Source organism: Panthera onca, chromosome C1 (assembly GCF_046562875.1).
Source record: "Panthera onca isolate mPanOnc1 chromosome C1, mPanOnc1 haplotype 2, whole genome shotgun sequence".
In the NCBI taxonomy this organism is placed as follows: Eukaryota; Metazoa; Chordata; class Mammalia; order Carnivora; family Felidae; genus Panthera; species Panthera onca.
In genome coordinates, this window is record NC_138346.1 from 35,745,571 (window position 1) to 35,758,884 (window position 13,314).

Genomic DNA, 13,314 nt, shown 5'->3' on the forward strand with positions numbered 1-13,314 from the left:
CCCACTTCCAGTCCCCACCCATGGAAGACCTACTACATGATCTCTGTTTTTAATCTGCCAAGTGAAAACTAAGGAATCTGGGACTCTAGAGCAAGAGCCAGCAAACATTTCCTGTAAAGGGTCATATAGTAAACGTTTTTAGGCTTTGTGGGTCATAAGGTCTTTATTGCAACTACTCAACTCTGTTGTTTTATGGGAAAACAGTCACAGACTCTCCGTATACAAATGGAAATGGTTGTGTTCTCATAAAACTCTGTTTACAAAACCAGGCAGTAGGTCACTGTGTCCTGAGTAGTCATTTACTGACTAGTTACCTAGAGGAGAGTAAGAGTGAAAGGAACTTGAGTCTCTGAGTCACTCGATGGTATCTACTTGCTGACTACCTATGGGGAATTATTATCTGAGTAAAAAAAACCTGTTGAGTTAAGTGTAACTACTATCTTATTCCACTATCTTATTCCATATTTCAGAAAAAAATTCCAGGTGAATTAATAATCTAAACAAAGAAAAAAATGACTTAAAGAAAGCATGGCAGACTCACAATATTGTTTATAATACTAGTTAGAAAAATCATGATAAAAACTCTAGAAACTATAACAGAAAAGATTAAACAGATTTGGGTACAAAAACCCCCATTTCTGTGCAGTGAAAGATACTATAAACAACGTTACCTAATGGGAGAAAATATATGCAACATATGTACACAACAGGAAGAGGCTGATATGCAAAACAACAAGTAGCTTCTTGAAATCAATAAGAAAAAGAAGCAGCAAAGTAAGAAAATAGACATGGGATATGAAGAAGGAATTCTCAAAAGAAGGAATATGTGATAATAAGCATGTGAAAACATACTCAATCTCACCAATAATCAGAGTGTAAGTAAAAACAAGATAGTGAGTTTTACTTATCAGTTTGGCAAAAAAATTTTTCAATATCAAGTGTTTGTGAATTTGTATAAGTAACAACTTGCATACTCAACTGAATTGATAAAAATTCTGGAAAGCAAGTTTCAGTATGTATAAATATTAAAAATACATATGTACTTTGATCAAACATTTCCATCACAAGTAATTTATCCTACAGAAACACTAAGTGTGCAAAAATATATTTATGTGTATGTCTATTATAGTACCACTCATAAGGGCCAAAAAAACTGGACCACACCTCAACATTTATGAGTAGAGGAATGGTTAAATAAATTTAATACATGTACATTGTAGAATAATAACTGTTAAAAATGAGAGAGACATATATCTGCTGACATATTTTTGAGTGATAAGAGCAAGTCAGAACAATCTGTACAGAATGTCCTGTAAAAAGGGGGCAGGGAGGAAAGGAGGTAGAAATCTATGTATCTTGAGGGATATGCACATTGTTGACACTGATAACCCTTGGAATGAAGGACTTATTCCATTTTTAACTTTATACACTTCTTTTTTCCCTTTGTATATCATTTTTATAATTATAATTTTTTTTAAGTAAAAGGACGTAAGTCAAGAAAGACTGAAAGAAAAGCCCATTGTGGACACTGGCCAAGGCCAAGGGGCTGAGGGATGGCTGGGCAGAGGAACAAAGGCTTGTGGAAGGCTTGCTGAGGCAAATGCACAGGCGTGAGTCACTCCCTCCAAGTTCCAATGGCAGCAGATGGAGCTGTTATGACCTGGAACCAGGGTTCTGCTTGGAAATTTTCCAGAAAAGAGGAAGACTTGGGGTGAGAAAAGAAAGGGTAACCCTGCCGGCCTGAGGGCAAAGCATGCTGGAAACAAACAAAACAAAACCAAAACAAAACAAAACAAGTAATGTCCTTTGGCTGAACTTGCTTCGTCTATCCAGGAGCTAACTACTAGGTTATCTTTTCACTGCTTCACATTTGTTCAGGTTAAAAACCTCCTCTCAAAATCTGTTGCTTGAAATGAATATACACCTAGTGGAAGGTGGGTATTGGGGGTTTTGGTTTTGGGTTTTAAAGGTTACATGTCACTGTAAATCCTAGGAAGATAATTTCGGGTTCATTCAACCTTGTGCTAACAGGAAGACAAATGGCACCAGTCTGTGTGTGTGTTGTAGGTGAATAGGCTGTAGTTCACTCTGGATGCGTGCATTTGTTGGTTCTCTGATGTGTATTAGCATCTTTCATTTACCAAGAGTACTTTTGTCAAAAATCGGATCACATGTGAGATGGAACTTCTTTTTGTATGTTTATTAACCATTTTGTAAGTAGTGCCATATTGATCTGTTACTTACCAGAAAGTTTTATCCATTGGGTATTGCTTGTACTCTAATATTCCCCATATTCTTGTATTATTACTTACCTTATAAACAAAGGCCGATGGGTGGTATCCATACTAGAGAGGGTAAAAGAAACTTGTTGCAGACTCAAAGTCACTATTTAAAGAAACCTCAAGATTCCTCTGAGTCACAGCATACTAATGAGCCAAAGGCAGATTCAGGCAGTTTTCTGATTGGTTGTGTTCTAAGCGCGTTGCCTAGAATGGAGCCTGAGTTGTGGGGTATACTTGTCACAGTGCAATGGTCTGTTAGTCAGCTAGGGCCGCCATAACAAAATGCCACAGACTGGGTGGGTGGTGTAAGTAACAGGAATCTATTGCCTCACAGCTCTAGAGGCTAGAAGTCCAAGATCAAGGTGTCAGCAGGATTGACTCCTTCTGAGGGCTGTGAGGGAAGATGCGTTCCTTGGCTTATAGATGGCTGACTTCTCCCTATGTCTCTTCACATTGTCTTCCTGTCATGTGCTTCTGTCCTTGTGTCCAAATTCCTCTCTTTTGGATTAGAGTCGACACTAATGACCTCATTTTAATAACCCTATCTTCAAGTAAGGTCACATTCTGAGGTAGGATATCTTTTCTTTTCTTTTTATGGGAGGGAATATGATTCAACCATAACAGATGGCATAATAAATAACAAAGTAAATAGTAAGCCTGGGTTTAGAGCCTGGGTCTCTGATTGGTCACCCAGGACTTTTTATCAGACCCTCTCCACATTCCAGGGTACCTTCCCTGCCCCTTTTCCCCATGTTCCTGTTGCTTTCTCTGCATTGCTCTATTGTAATTAGGTAATTGTGCATTTATCTCCCTGATGAGACCTGCACATTCCCTGTGAGAAGGGACTGTGTCTTTTGTTCCCCGTATCTAGCACAGTGCCTGACTCAGACAAGGAGAATGAATGAATGAATGATTAACAATGACATAATATTCATCTTTTAAGGAACACCAGTCCACATAACTATTTAAATGTCTTCTTGGTTTCACAACTAAATGTAAATGAATATGTACTCACCCCCATGAAATAAAATGATGTGCAAACTTGAAAAGCTTTTAAATTCTTATTATGTCGGAACACTTTGTGGACAGCAGCTTCTAGATAAGAAGGTGGGATAAGAAAGTCTAAAACGGGATAAGGACCCTTATATCCAGCTGCTTCATAAACAAAGCAAGTTCAGCCAAAGGATACTGCACCCTACTTACATTAATAATGAACTTCAGATTTAAAGTCTAATTTTAAAGTTATGGTTAGAGAATATGGAAATGCTTCTGCAGAGATTATTCTATGGTTAATAAATACAGTTCATGAAGAAGGCCTGTGGGACTTGTGTGTTTTCAAAACCTGGAGAAAACAAGTCAGAAGGGAAACTTAATGTCTTTGAGTGGAAACACAGGATGTTATTGGGTTTTTCTGTCTTTGCTGAAGACAGAACAAGAATAGTTTATGCTACAGCATGCAGGGGTTTGGTTGACTACGAAGGAAGAATTTCCCAATAGAATACTAAATATCAGGATGGAATGGATTGGTTTTACACCTTTCTATCATTTAAGTGGGAACTCCTAGACCACATTGAGCCAGGCTCTTTCACTTACTATCCAGGAGAACTTGGAAAAGTTATACCATTTCATTGAGGGTCTATTTTCTTATAAAATGGGCCTAATTTGTACCTCACACTGTTACAGGAGATTGAATCTAAAGCGTGTAGCACAGTTGCTGACACATTATAAGCATTCCAAAAATAGCATTAATAATAAAAATGATAGCAAATATTTATTAGTTGTTTGGTACATACCAGACATCATTCTAAGCACTTTATGGGGCATTTAATTTTGGTTTCATGGTAATCATGTAAGGTAGGTGCTTTTATTTCTGTTTCATAGGTGAGAAAACTGAAGCTCAGAGAGATGAAGTAATTTGACCCAAATCATAGAGGTAGTAAGTGACGAAACTCTAATACGAACCCAGGAAGTCTGTCTCCAGAGCCTGTGCTTCTAGTCACTATATGTGGAAACTCTAATGTTTATAAACATGTTTATAAACATTGGACTTTTAAAGTAAGAAATTGACACACTGTTAAAAAATTCATAGTCTAGTGGTCCCTAGCTTTCCATCATCCTTCTATTATTTTCCCTTCCATGTTTTGGATGGTTTTATTTACTAAAATACTATAATGATAAGCAATAATTCATTTTTTATTGTTATTCATCAAAGATCTATGTCACAAAGCTCCTGGTCATTGTGAGGCAACAGAATTATCTGAATTGATAATTCTTGTCAAAGGCAAAGCAACTTGACAATTTTGGTTGGCTTTTGAAGCTTTTTCATTGCACAGTTTACACAAGGCTTTCCGAAATACCTATAATAACAAATTGACTCTCTTCCTTCAAATATTAAGTTTAAGGAAGCTAATATTCTGTGATGAGGCATCTCTGATGCTGATACATGAATTCCCTCTACTGAAACACCATTTTAAGTATCTAGGTTTCCCCCCCACAAATGATTTCTGCGTATGGTTATATGTGTTCTGCAGACAGACAGATATGCTACATTAGCAGTTTTCAAACGGTGTGGTCAGGAGTTTTGGATAAGTCTGTTTAGGGTCCAGAATGTCTTTCTAAAATATATATTCAATTATCAACTCTTACAAGTGTTTGTTTTAAGGTAGGAGCCAAAATATTGAATTGTTGGATGTAGCTAAGTATTAAAAGATTATCTGCCATTGAAAGCTAAGAGATAGACTGAAGAGATGAGGATCTGGAGTTAGACTGTGCACTCTGTGTGTGTGTGTGTGTGTGTGTGTGTGTGTGTGCATGCACACATGATGTGCACAAAGGATGATTATGGAGAGAAACAAGCAACGGTGTGCTACTAAACCACTTTTTAGGGGAATAAAAGGCCCTAATTGGTAGCATTTGCCAATTTCCATGTTTTAAATACTCCTATCACAGCCAGTTTCAAGCTATCAACAGTTCAACAACTTTATATATTTATTTGTATTTTTAATATATTTTAAATTTAACAATTGGCTCTCTCAAGCCAGTATGAGCCTGTTCTCACAAATTTGTTTATCACCATTCTCAGGGATAGAGCCTGGAGATGCTATTATTGAGAATGGGCGTCTGACAGCTCAGGTGAAGGAGAAAGTGAAGAAAACATAATTTCTAAGATAAAGTCTAAGACTGAAGAATTACAGCCAGAAATGATTCTGAGCCAAGGAGGCCACAATGGGGAGAAATTTTGGAAGGTAGCAATCTGGTTAGCAAACAGAAAATGAAGGCCTTGGATGCAGGGGCATATCCCAGACATGACAACTGATTAGACAAGGAGGAGAAAAAGATGCTGTAGTTCAAGCAGGGCAAGGATCTGCTTACTTCAGAACAGATGTGTTTCTGTCCGACATAATGATTGTCATCACCCTTCTCCACATTTGCCTCTTGTGTACTATGCTCATCTATCTTCCTGTCCCTGAGGGAACTTCAAGCATCTTTGGCAATACTGGAAAGTATTGTTCACCAGGAATTCATAGACAAGAAGTCCAAACCTGGTGTCAACATCATCGAAGCCCAATTAGGACTAATCAAGTAATTTAAACAAGTATATTGACACTTGATAGCAATAGAAACTCTAGAAACAGACAAAATTTGGAGACCCAGATGGGTAAACAGCAGGCAGTCAGATTTGTAGAAGTCCATCAGCAGATATTAGGCTCAGAGAGAGGTTAGGACACTGGTCTAGGGAAAGAGGTGGATATAATATGAATGGCAAAAATTCCTAAGCTGAGCAATTATGTCAGAGACTTCTGATTATCTATCCAAAAATCCATTCTTTCCTTCTTACTTAGAACCTTTGTTTTATTTGGTTTGCACAACAAGGTACTAGGTAGTACTTTCTAGAAAGTTCTGTAAGAAGAGAACAAAGAGCTATGTGCCTCCTCTATCCTGCCTACTCCCCCCCCCCACCCCCCATTACCTCTTTCTTGTGCTTTTTCCTTGAAAGACAGCAATGATGGCTAGTGCTTCAACAGACAATTTGGGCCATGAGGTAACCTTGAAAATAGAAACAGTACTAACGATGTTATTCTAGAAGGAAAGACAGAATCTTGGTCCCTGACCACTGAAGCTCCATCATAACATTCCTGGACTATCTACTTCTGGGTGTCTTTTATATTAGAGAAAAATAAACTTTTATCTTGTTTAAGCCACTATTGTTCACTACTTTAGTACCAAATTAAATTCTTATCTGATATAGCCAGCCAATAAGCCAGGTACCAAGGAAAAGGAAGGAAGCAGAGATGGGGATTTTATTTCAAGAATTCTAGTACAAGGTAGAAAAGAAGGAAGAAGCATAGTTACTAGGACAAGGACATGAGATAAGAGCCAAACTAGCAATACTACTTGAAGCCTACTTCTCTGAAAGAGCTACTTAAACCCAAATTCTAAAGTCACCCACCCAGCATTGCCTTTTGCCAATAAGTCAAAAGCAGGGTAGCAGATGGTCTAGAGAGAGCAGTCAAGTGCCTGGTGGCTGTGAAAAGAGAGGGGCCACCACAGGGAAGGGGGCCAGGTAGGTCATTATTCTAAAGAGTGAACTTCATTGGTAGTGAAGATTTCAGAGACATATAGAAGATTTCAAGGCATGCAAAGGTTTCATGAGAAACTGTAGTTCCCATCTAGAAGATCAACTACATTTGGCTTCTCACAGTCTGGTGATCAAACTCTCTAGGCTATCCCTGATCTGACACTACAATCCCCACCCACCAGCATGTCAGAACCAGATGTCAAGATGCCTGAAGATGGGGAGGAGAGGAGAAAGTGGAAATTCAGTTTGCAGGACAGAGATGGAGCTAGAGACAAATAAGGGATTTAAATGAAGGGCTTGAGTGCAGGAGAAAGAGAATAATGAAATGGTGCCTGCCATTAATTCTGATGAAAATTAGGAGAGTATGATTGTGTTTATCTGGAGAAATGAAAGAGAAGAGCAGTAAAAAACAGAAGTTTAGACTCACTCATTATCTTTTCAGTGCTCTGGTGTGCTATAGAATCTTATCTGACAAGGGATGATCCAAATGTCTAAAACTGATTCTTTTCTGCCTCCTTTACAATAAACAAAGCGCAATGCAAGAATATTAGTGCACTGGTGTCTGGCTTCCTCTCTACAATGACATCCAAAATGCTGTCACCAAGAGACTTCCTATTTACCAAATTCAATTGACGTTGTTCATTCCTATATATGGCCTCCTCTGACACTGCCTTCTTTTGGAGAAGGCTCAGCTCCTCTGTGCCATCATTCAGAGTTCTCATCCAAGCTCTCCGATCACTTCCTATCCATCTCACACTGGGCACATCTTCCCTCTCCTGCCTCTGATGGTTGGTGTCCCCAGTGTTCTGGGCTCAGTCTTTTCACTTTTCAGTTTATAATCTATTTCTAGACTCCTCTCTCATGCAAGGTTTTTGTTAGCTCTCTGTATCCAAACTCCAGTATCTATATTTTCAGCTCATACCTTGTTCCTTGGCTCTAGACTTCTAGATCCTAAATCTATATTATATGTCCTACAAATAGCTCCAACCCCATGAGTTCGAAATGAGAACTCGCCAACAACTTTGAAAGCCTTTGGAGTACAGGGCTAAGTCTCATGCATTTTCTTATAGCTTCAGTACATGGAAGCATTCAGTAAATGTTGTCAAATGACAACATGGCTGGATATTTTCAACAAACACATTTAAATGTCATTAATGTATGTATGTATGTATGTATGTATGTATTTATAAATATGGAATGCTTCACAAATTTGCTTCACATCCTTGTGCAGGGGCCATGTTGGTCTTCTTTGTATCTTTCCAACTTTAGTATATATGCTGTGAAGCAAGCAGTAAATATTTATTTATTTAACATTTTACTGAAATGTAATTGACATACAAAAAGTTGCACACATTTAAATTGTACAATTTGATGTTTTGCCATATGTACACTTGTTGAATGTTCACTGCAACCAAGACAGGGAGCATAGTCATACCCCCAGAAATTCCCTCTTTGTGCCCCTTTGTGATCCATCCCTCATGTCCTCCCTACCTCCCACCCCCCACTGCCAGGCAACCACTGATCCAATTTCTGTCACTATAGCCTAGTTCCCATTTTCTATAATTTTATATAAATGAACTCATATATTATGCACTCTCTTTTGGAGACTGGCTCCTTTTATTCATCATAATTATTTTAATTACTCATATTACTTCATGTATCAATAGTACATTCATTTTTATTGCTGAATGGTATTTTATTATATCTGTATACCACAATTTGTTTATTCATTCATCTATTGATGGACCTTTCTTTGTGTTGTTTCCAGTTTTTAGCAATTACAAATAAAGTTGCTATGAACATTTGTGGAAAAGTCTTTGTGTGGACATATGCTTTCCTCTCGAATAAATGAATAAGAACAGAATGACTAGATTATATGGTAGGTATATATTTAACTTTATAAGAAATTGCCAAACTTTCCCCAAAGTTTTGTACTATTTTGCATTCCCATTAGAGGTCTGTTCTAATTCCTCTACATCCTCAACAACATTTGATGTGGTCAATAGTTTTAATTTTAGCCATTCTAACGGATGCAAAGTGGTGTCTCACTGTGGTTTTAATTTGCATTTTCCTATTGACTAATACTGTTGAACATCTTTTCATGTGCTTACCTACCATTCCTATATCTTCTTTGGTGAAGTGTCTATTAATTTTCTTTGCCCATTCTTAAAATGTGTTATTTTGAGAGCTATTTTTATAGTTGACCCTTGAGCAACGTTGGGGTTAAGGGCAATAACTCCCCCACATAGCTGAAAATCTGCTTAGAACTTTTGACTCCCCCAAAACTTAACTACTAATAGCCTACTGTTAACTGGAAGCCTTACCAATAACATAATCAGTCAATTTAACACATATTTTGTATAAGTATAATATAAGCTAGAGAAAAGAAAATATTATTAAGAAAATCTTAAGGAAGGGAAATACATTATAGTATGATATTGTATTTATAAAAAAAAAGTCCATATATAAAGTAGGCCACGGTAGTTCAAATTCATGTTGTCCAAGGATCAACTGTATATTCTGAATACATTTTTTTTACCAGATATATATGAGTTGCAAATATTATTTCCCAGTCTATGGCTTGTCTGTTCACACTTTTAACTGTCTTTTGAAGAATAGAAGTTTTTAATTTTAGTGAGGTTCAAATTATTCTTTTATAGATTGTGCTTTTGATATAATTTCTAAGAAATCTTTGCCTAACCAAAGGTCACAAATATTTTCTCCTCTATTTTCTTCCAGAAATTGTATAATTTTAGCTTTTAGGTCTATGATCCATTTTGAGTTAATTTTCATATATGATGGAAGGTATGGATTCAAGTTCATTGTGCTGCAAGAGGGTATTTAATTTGTTGAAACACATATAAATTTAAACAAATTATAAGAGGGCCTTTTCTTGTGAATCAGTGGAAACCTTTACTTTAAAATTCTGTAATCAAGGACAATATGCTAACAGCTCAAACTAACTGTATGCCTAATTTTTAAAAACATATTCTTTATTGTCTTTTCAAGGTGACTTATTAACTTTTTTATTTGTAGTAAAGGAATAAATCAACATTGTTTGTATCTTGTGTTCCATTGGCTTATTACCAAGTGTGAGTTCTATAAGTCTGCTTTGATTTAGATAGCTCATGGGCCTTGCAGGTAGGAGAGAAATAATAGGAAACAGGGTCGGTATGAAATGGGGATGAATATATCTAATTGGTACCTCATTAAAATGCTAAAAACCCTTAACTTCCATATTAGAGAAACTCCAGAGTTATTGAATGAAGCATCTTTTCTGTGTGGATTTTGACCCATGCAAGAATTGAATACTTTAACAGTGTGTGTATGTCCGTGTGTTTTAGTAGGAGGCAGGAAGAAGATGGCTGATTATAGATGTTACTTCAGTTCAGTAGAGAGACAAGTCCTGGGATAGACCCATCTTTCCCCTTTGGTGTGGCTTACCAGAGCTTAATAAAATATATCTGAGATATTTGAAATGGTCTTTGAAGTCCTAAAGCCAAATGCCACGGCTCAGTAAGTCACTGGAAGAGGTATGTATATCTTTGGGTCACCATTTAGGCTAGGTGGTGGACATATGTGGATAGGTGTGTTGCTTTCAGCATCCATTCTCCACTTACCTCATTCTTCATAGCCCCCATATCTTTAGTAAGTCAGATCGTTTTATAAAAGCCGATCCCACTTCTAACTTCAGGTGTAAAGCATTGATATGTTAGCTTTATGAATGCCCCTGGCCCTTGAGATTTGTTCATGGATGGGAATGTGACATGAGTTGACTCAATGAGAGTGAATCTCAAGACTTGTACAGAAACTATCAGAAGTTTTTTCTCTACCCCTCTAAGCACTTGATAATAAAATGGTAAGAGCTGAGAGGATAGGTTCTGTCTGAAACCTAGAAATGAAGCCAACACTGTAGATGGCAGAAGGAATAGACAATGAGAAAAGTCCTTGGTGATATAATTGGGTGGCTAGATCAAACTTCACTTGACTACTTCAAGACTGCTCAACTGTGAAGGCAGTAAGTTTCCTTTTTCTTTTATGCCTGTCACTGAATGAAAGGTAAGATACAATTGGGTATATTAAGTTTGCAACGAACTGAGATCTGTTAGGGTTTCTTCAGGTTTATTGGGATATAGCACAAAACCTTAGCAGGCCTCTCGAAAAATTGAAAATTGGTTCAAGAAACAGTTGAGATTTAGCAAATCTGTTTTTTTCAAAAATCTTCTCAGAAGTTAGAATCTAACTCTATTCAAGTGCTCTATTATACTAGTGATTTAGCTGCTTTCTGCTACAAATACTACCAGTTACCTGACTCTGTCTCACATTCAAATTTTAGTTCAGTCAGTCAGTTACAATTCCAAAATCTCTGTCAAACATCACTGGCAAATGTACAGATACCTGGCTTAATCAACTCAAGATGGAGTGTTAAAAAGCATGGCAACGAGGGGGTAAGGGAATCTTCCACAGTAAGCTGTGGGTATGGAAGTTATGCTGAGCTTTCTCAGAAAGGAGTCTGTTAGGCACCATGAATGTGCTGTCCAAGACTATGCTTTCTGGAATCCCTAAACTTATGATGGGTAGTGTGAGAGCTGAAGGAGCTGGGAAGCTGAGAGTTGGCAGAGATCTGATCATGTGTCTATGAGGACTTCTGGAATGGTCCTGTTGGCAAGTCCTGTGTAATCATATAATAAAAATGTTAAAATGTGATTTTGGTAAAAATCATATGGGAATGTAAACGCCAAGGTGATGAGGGTGGGCCCCCTACAGTGTCTCCTACGACTCTATCAACCAGCTTCCCTGCCCTTGGCTTCTGGCTGGATTCAGTTAAAAGGGAGCCCTAGTGAAAGATGCGAGAGATGGAAGAGAAAAGTCCTTCCATCTTTTTTTGTAGGCTGTTTTTTCCCCTGGCTCTTATGCTATGGGATTGCCCCAAGCTGGCTATGTTTCTTGACTGAAGGTCACTGATCTGCATTCTGGAGATCACAACTCCTCAATTCACTCTCATTGAGTCAACTCATGTCACATTCCCATCCATGAACAAATTTCAAGAGGCAGGGGCATTAACAAAGCTAACATATCAATGCTTTATACCTGAAGTTAGAAGTGGGCTCGGCTTTTATAAAAGGTGACTTTTTCCACGCGATTCTCTCCTTCTATGTTCCAGTAACCTCTTCTTGCCCTCTGCTGTTACCAGCTCTGGTCCGGCACTATCTCTTTTGGTTTCCCTATATCCTGATCACATCCTTATAAATAGTCCCCTTCTAAATAAATCTCAGTTTTTACCTACTTTGTGGCTTGTCTATTCTTTTTTCCTAACAGTGACTTTTGCTAGCAGAAGTTTTTGTTCTTGGTGAAGTAGAATTTATCATTTTTCATAATCCATGATCACTTTTGTATCCTGCCTAAAAAATATGTTGCCTATCCCCAAGTCATGAAACTATTTTCCTAGGTTCTCTTCTAAAAGCACTATGATTTTGATTTTTATTATGGATTTGGCAGATCCATGGCAAATTAATAGTTGTGTACAGTGTGAGCTAGGGTTCAATTTTTTTTTCCATATGGATAATCCACTTATTTCAATGCCATTTGTTGAAAGACTCCTATCACCATTGAATTATTTTCATTCATAGGGTTGGACTTATGTCTATCATTTTGTTATTCATTTTCTGTTTGTTACTGCTGTTGATTTGTTCCTCTGTTTATCCTTTTATGCCTTCTTCTGGATCAACTGAATATATTTTAGAATTTCTATTTCATCTATCTATTGGCTGTTTAGCTATACCTGTTCCCATTATATGTTTCAACTAATTCCTACAGGAATTATAGTATCTATCCTTAATGTTCTATGGCCTTTTATAATTATTCTTTACTATTTTATATAAAATTACTCAGCTGTTTACCATTTCCAGTGTTCTTTATTCCTTCCTGAAGATTCATATTTCCATCTAGTATCATTTCCTACAGCCTGAAGAATGTTCTTTGTAATTCTTGTAGTACTGGACTTCTGATGATGAATCCTTTTAGTTTCTTTTTCTTAAATCTGAAAATGTTTCTATTTCATCTTCATTCTTCAAGGATATTTTCACTGGATGTAATTTTTTTTTTTTCTTTCAGCACCACCTTAAATATGTCACTGCACTGTATTCTAGCCTTTGTTGTTTCAGATATGAAGTTAACGATAACCAAGAGGAAATGCATTTTTCTCAGACTGCTTTCAAGACTTGTTCTTTATTTTTGTTTTTTAGCAGTTTGATTATCATGTGCTAGGTAAGGGCTTTTTCATATTGATTTTGCTAGGGGTTTCCTGAGCTGCTTCAATCTGTCAATTTATGAATTTTACCAAATTTGAAAAAATTTTGACCATGGTTTCTTTCAGTGTTCTTTTCTGCTTCATTCTCTACCATTCTCCTGGTACTGTAATTATAAATTTGTTAGATGTTTTGATATGTTTTG

At 37.1% G+C, this 13,314-nt stretch overlaps 1 non-coding gene and 1 pseudogene across 2 annotated transcripts in view; one reads left to right on the plus strand and one right to left on the minus strand.

The window, feature by feature from the left end:
- Positions 1-13,314, plus strand: part of LOC144617135 (small ribosomal subunit protein uS10 pseudogene) — a 165,792-nt pseudogene that overhangs the window by 4,970 nt on the left and 147,508 nt on the right. The window lies entirely within an intron of this gene.
- LOC132673993 (U6 spliceosomal RNA) lies at positions 8,048-8,153 on the minus strand. Its single transcript, XR_009608322.1, has one exon. It is a non-coding gene; the product is annotated as a U6 spliceosomal RNA (small nuclear RNA).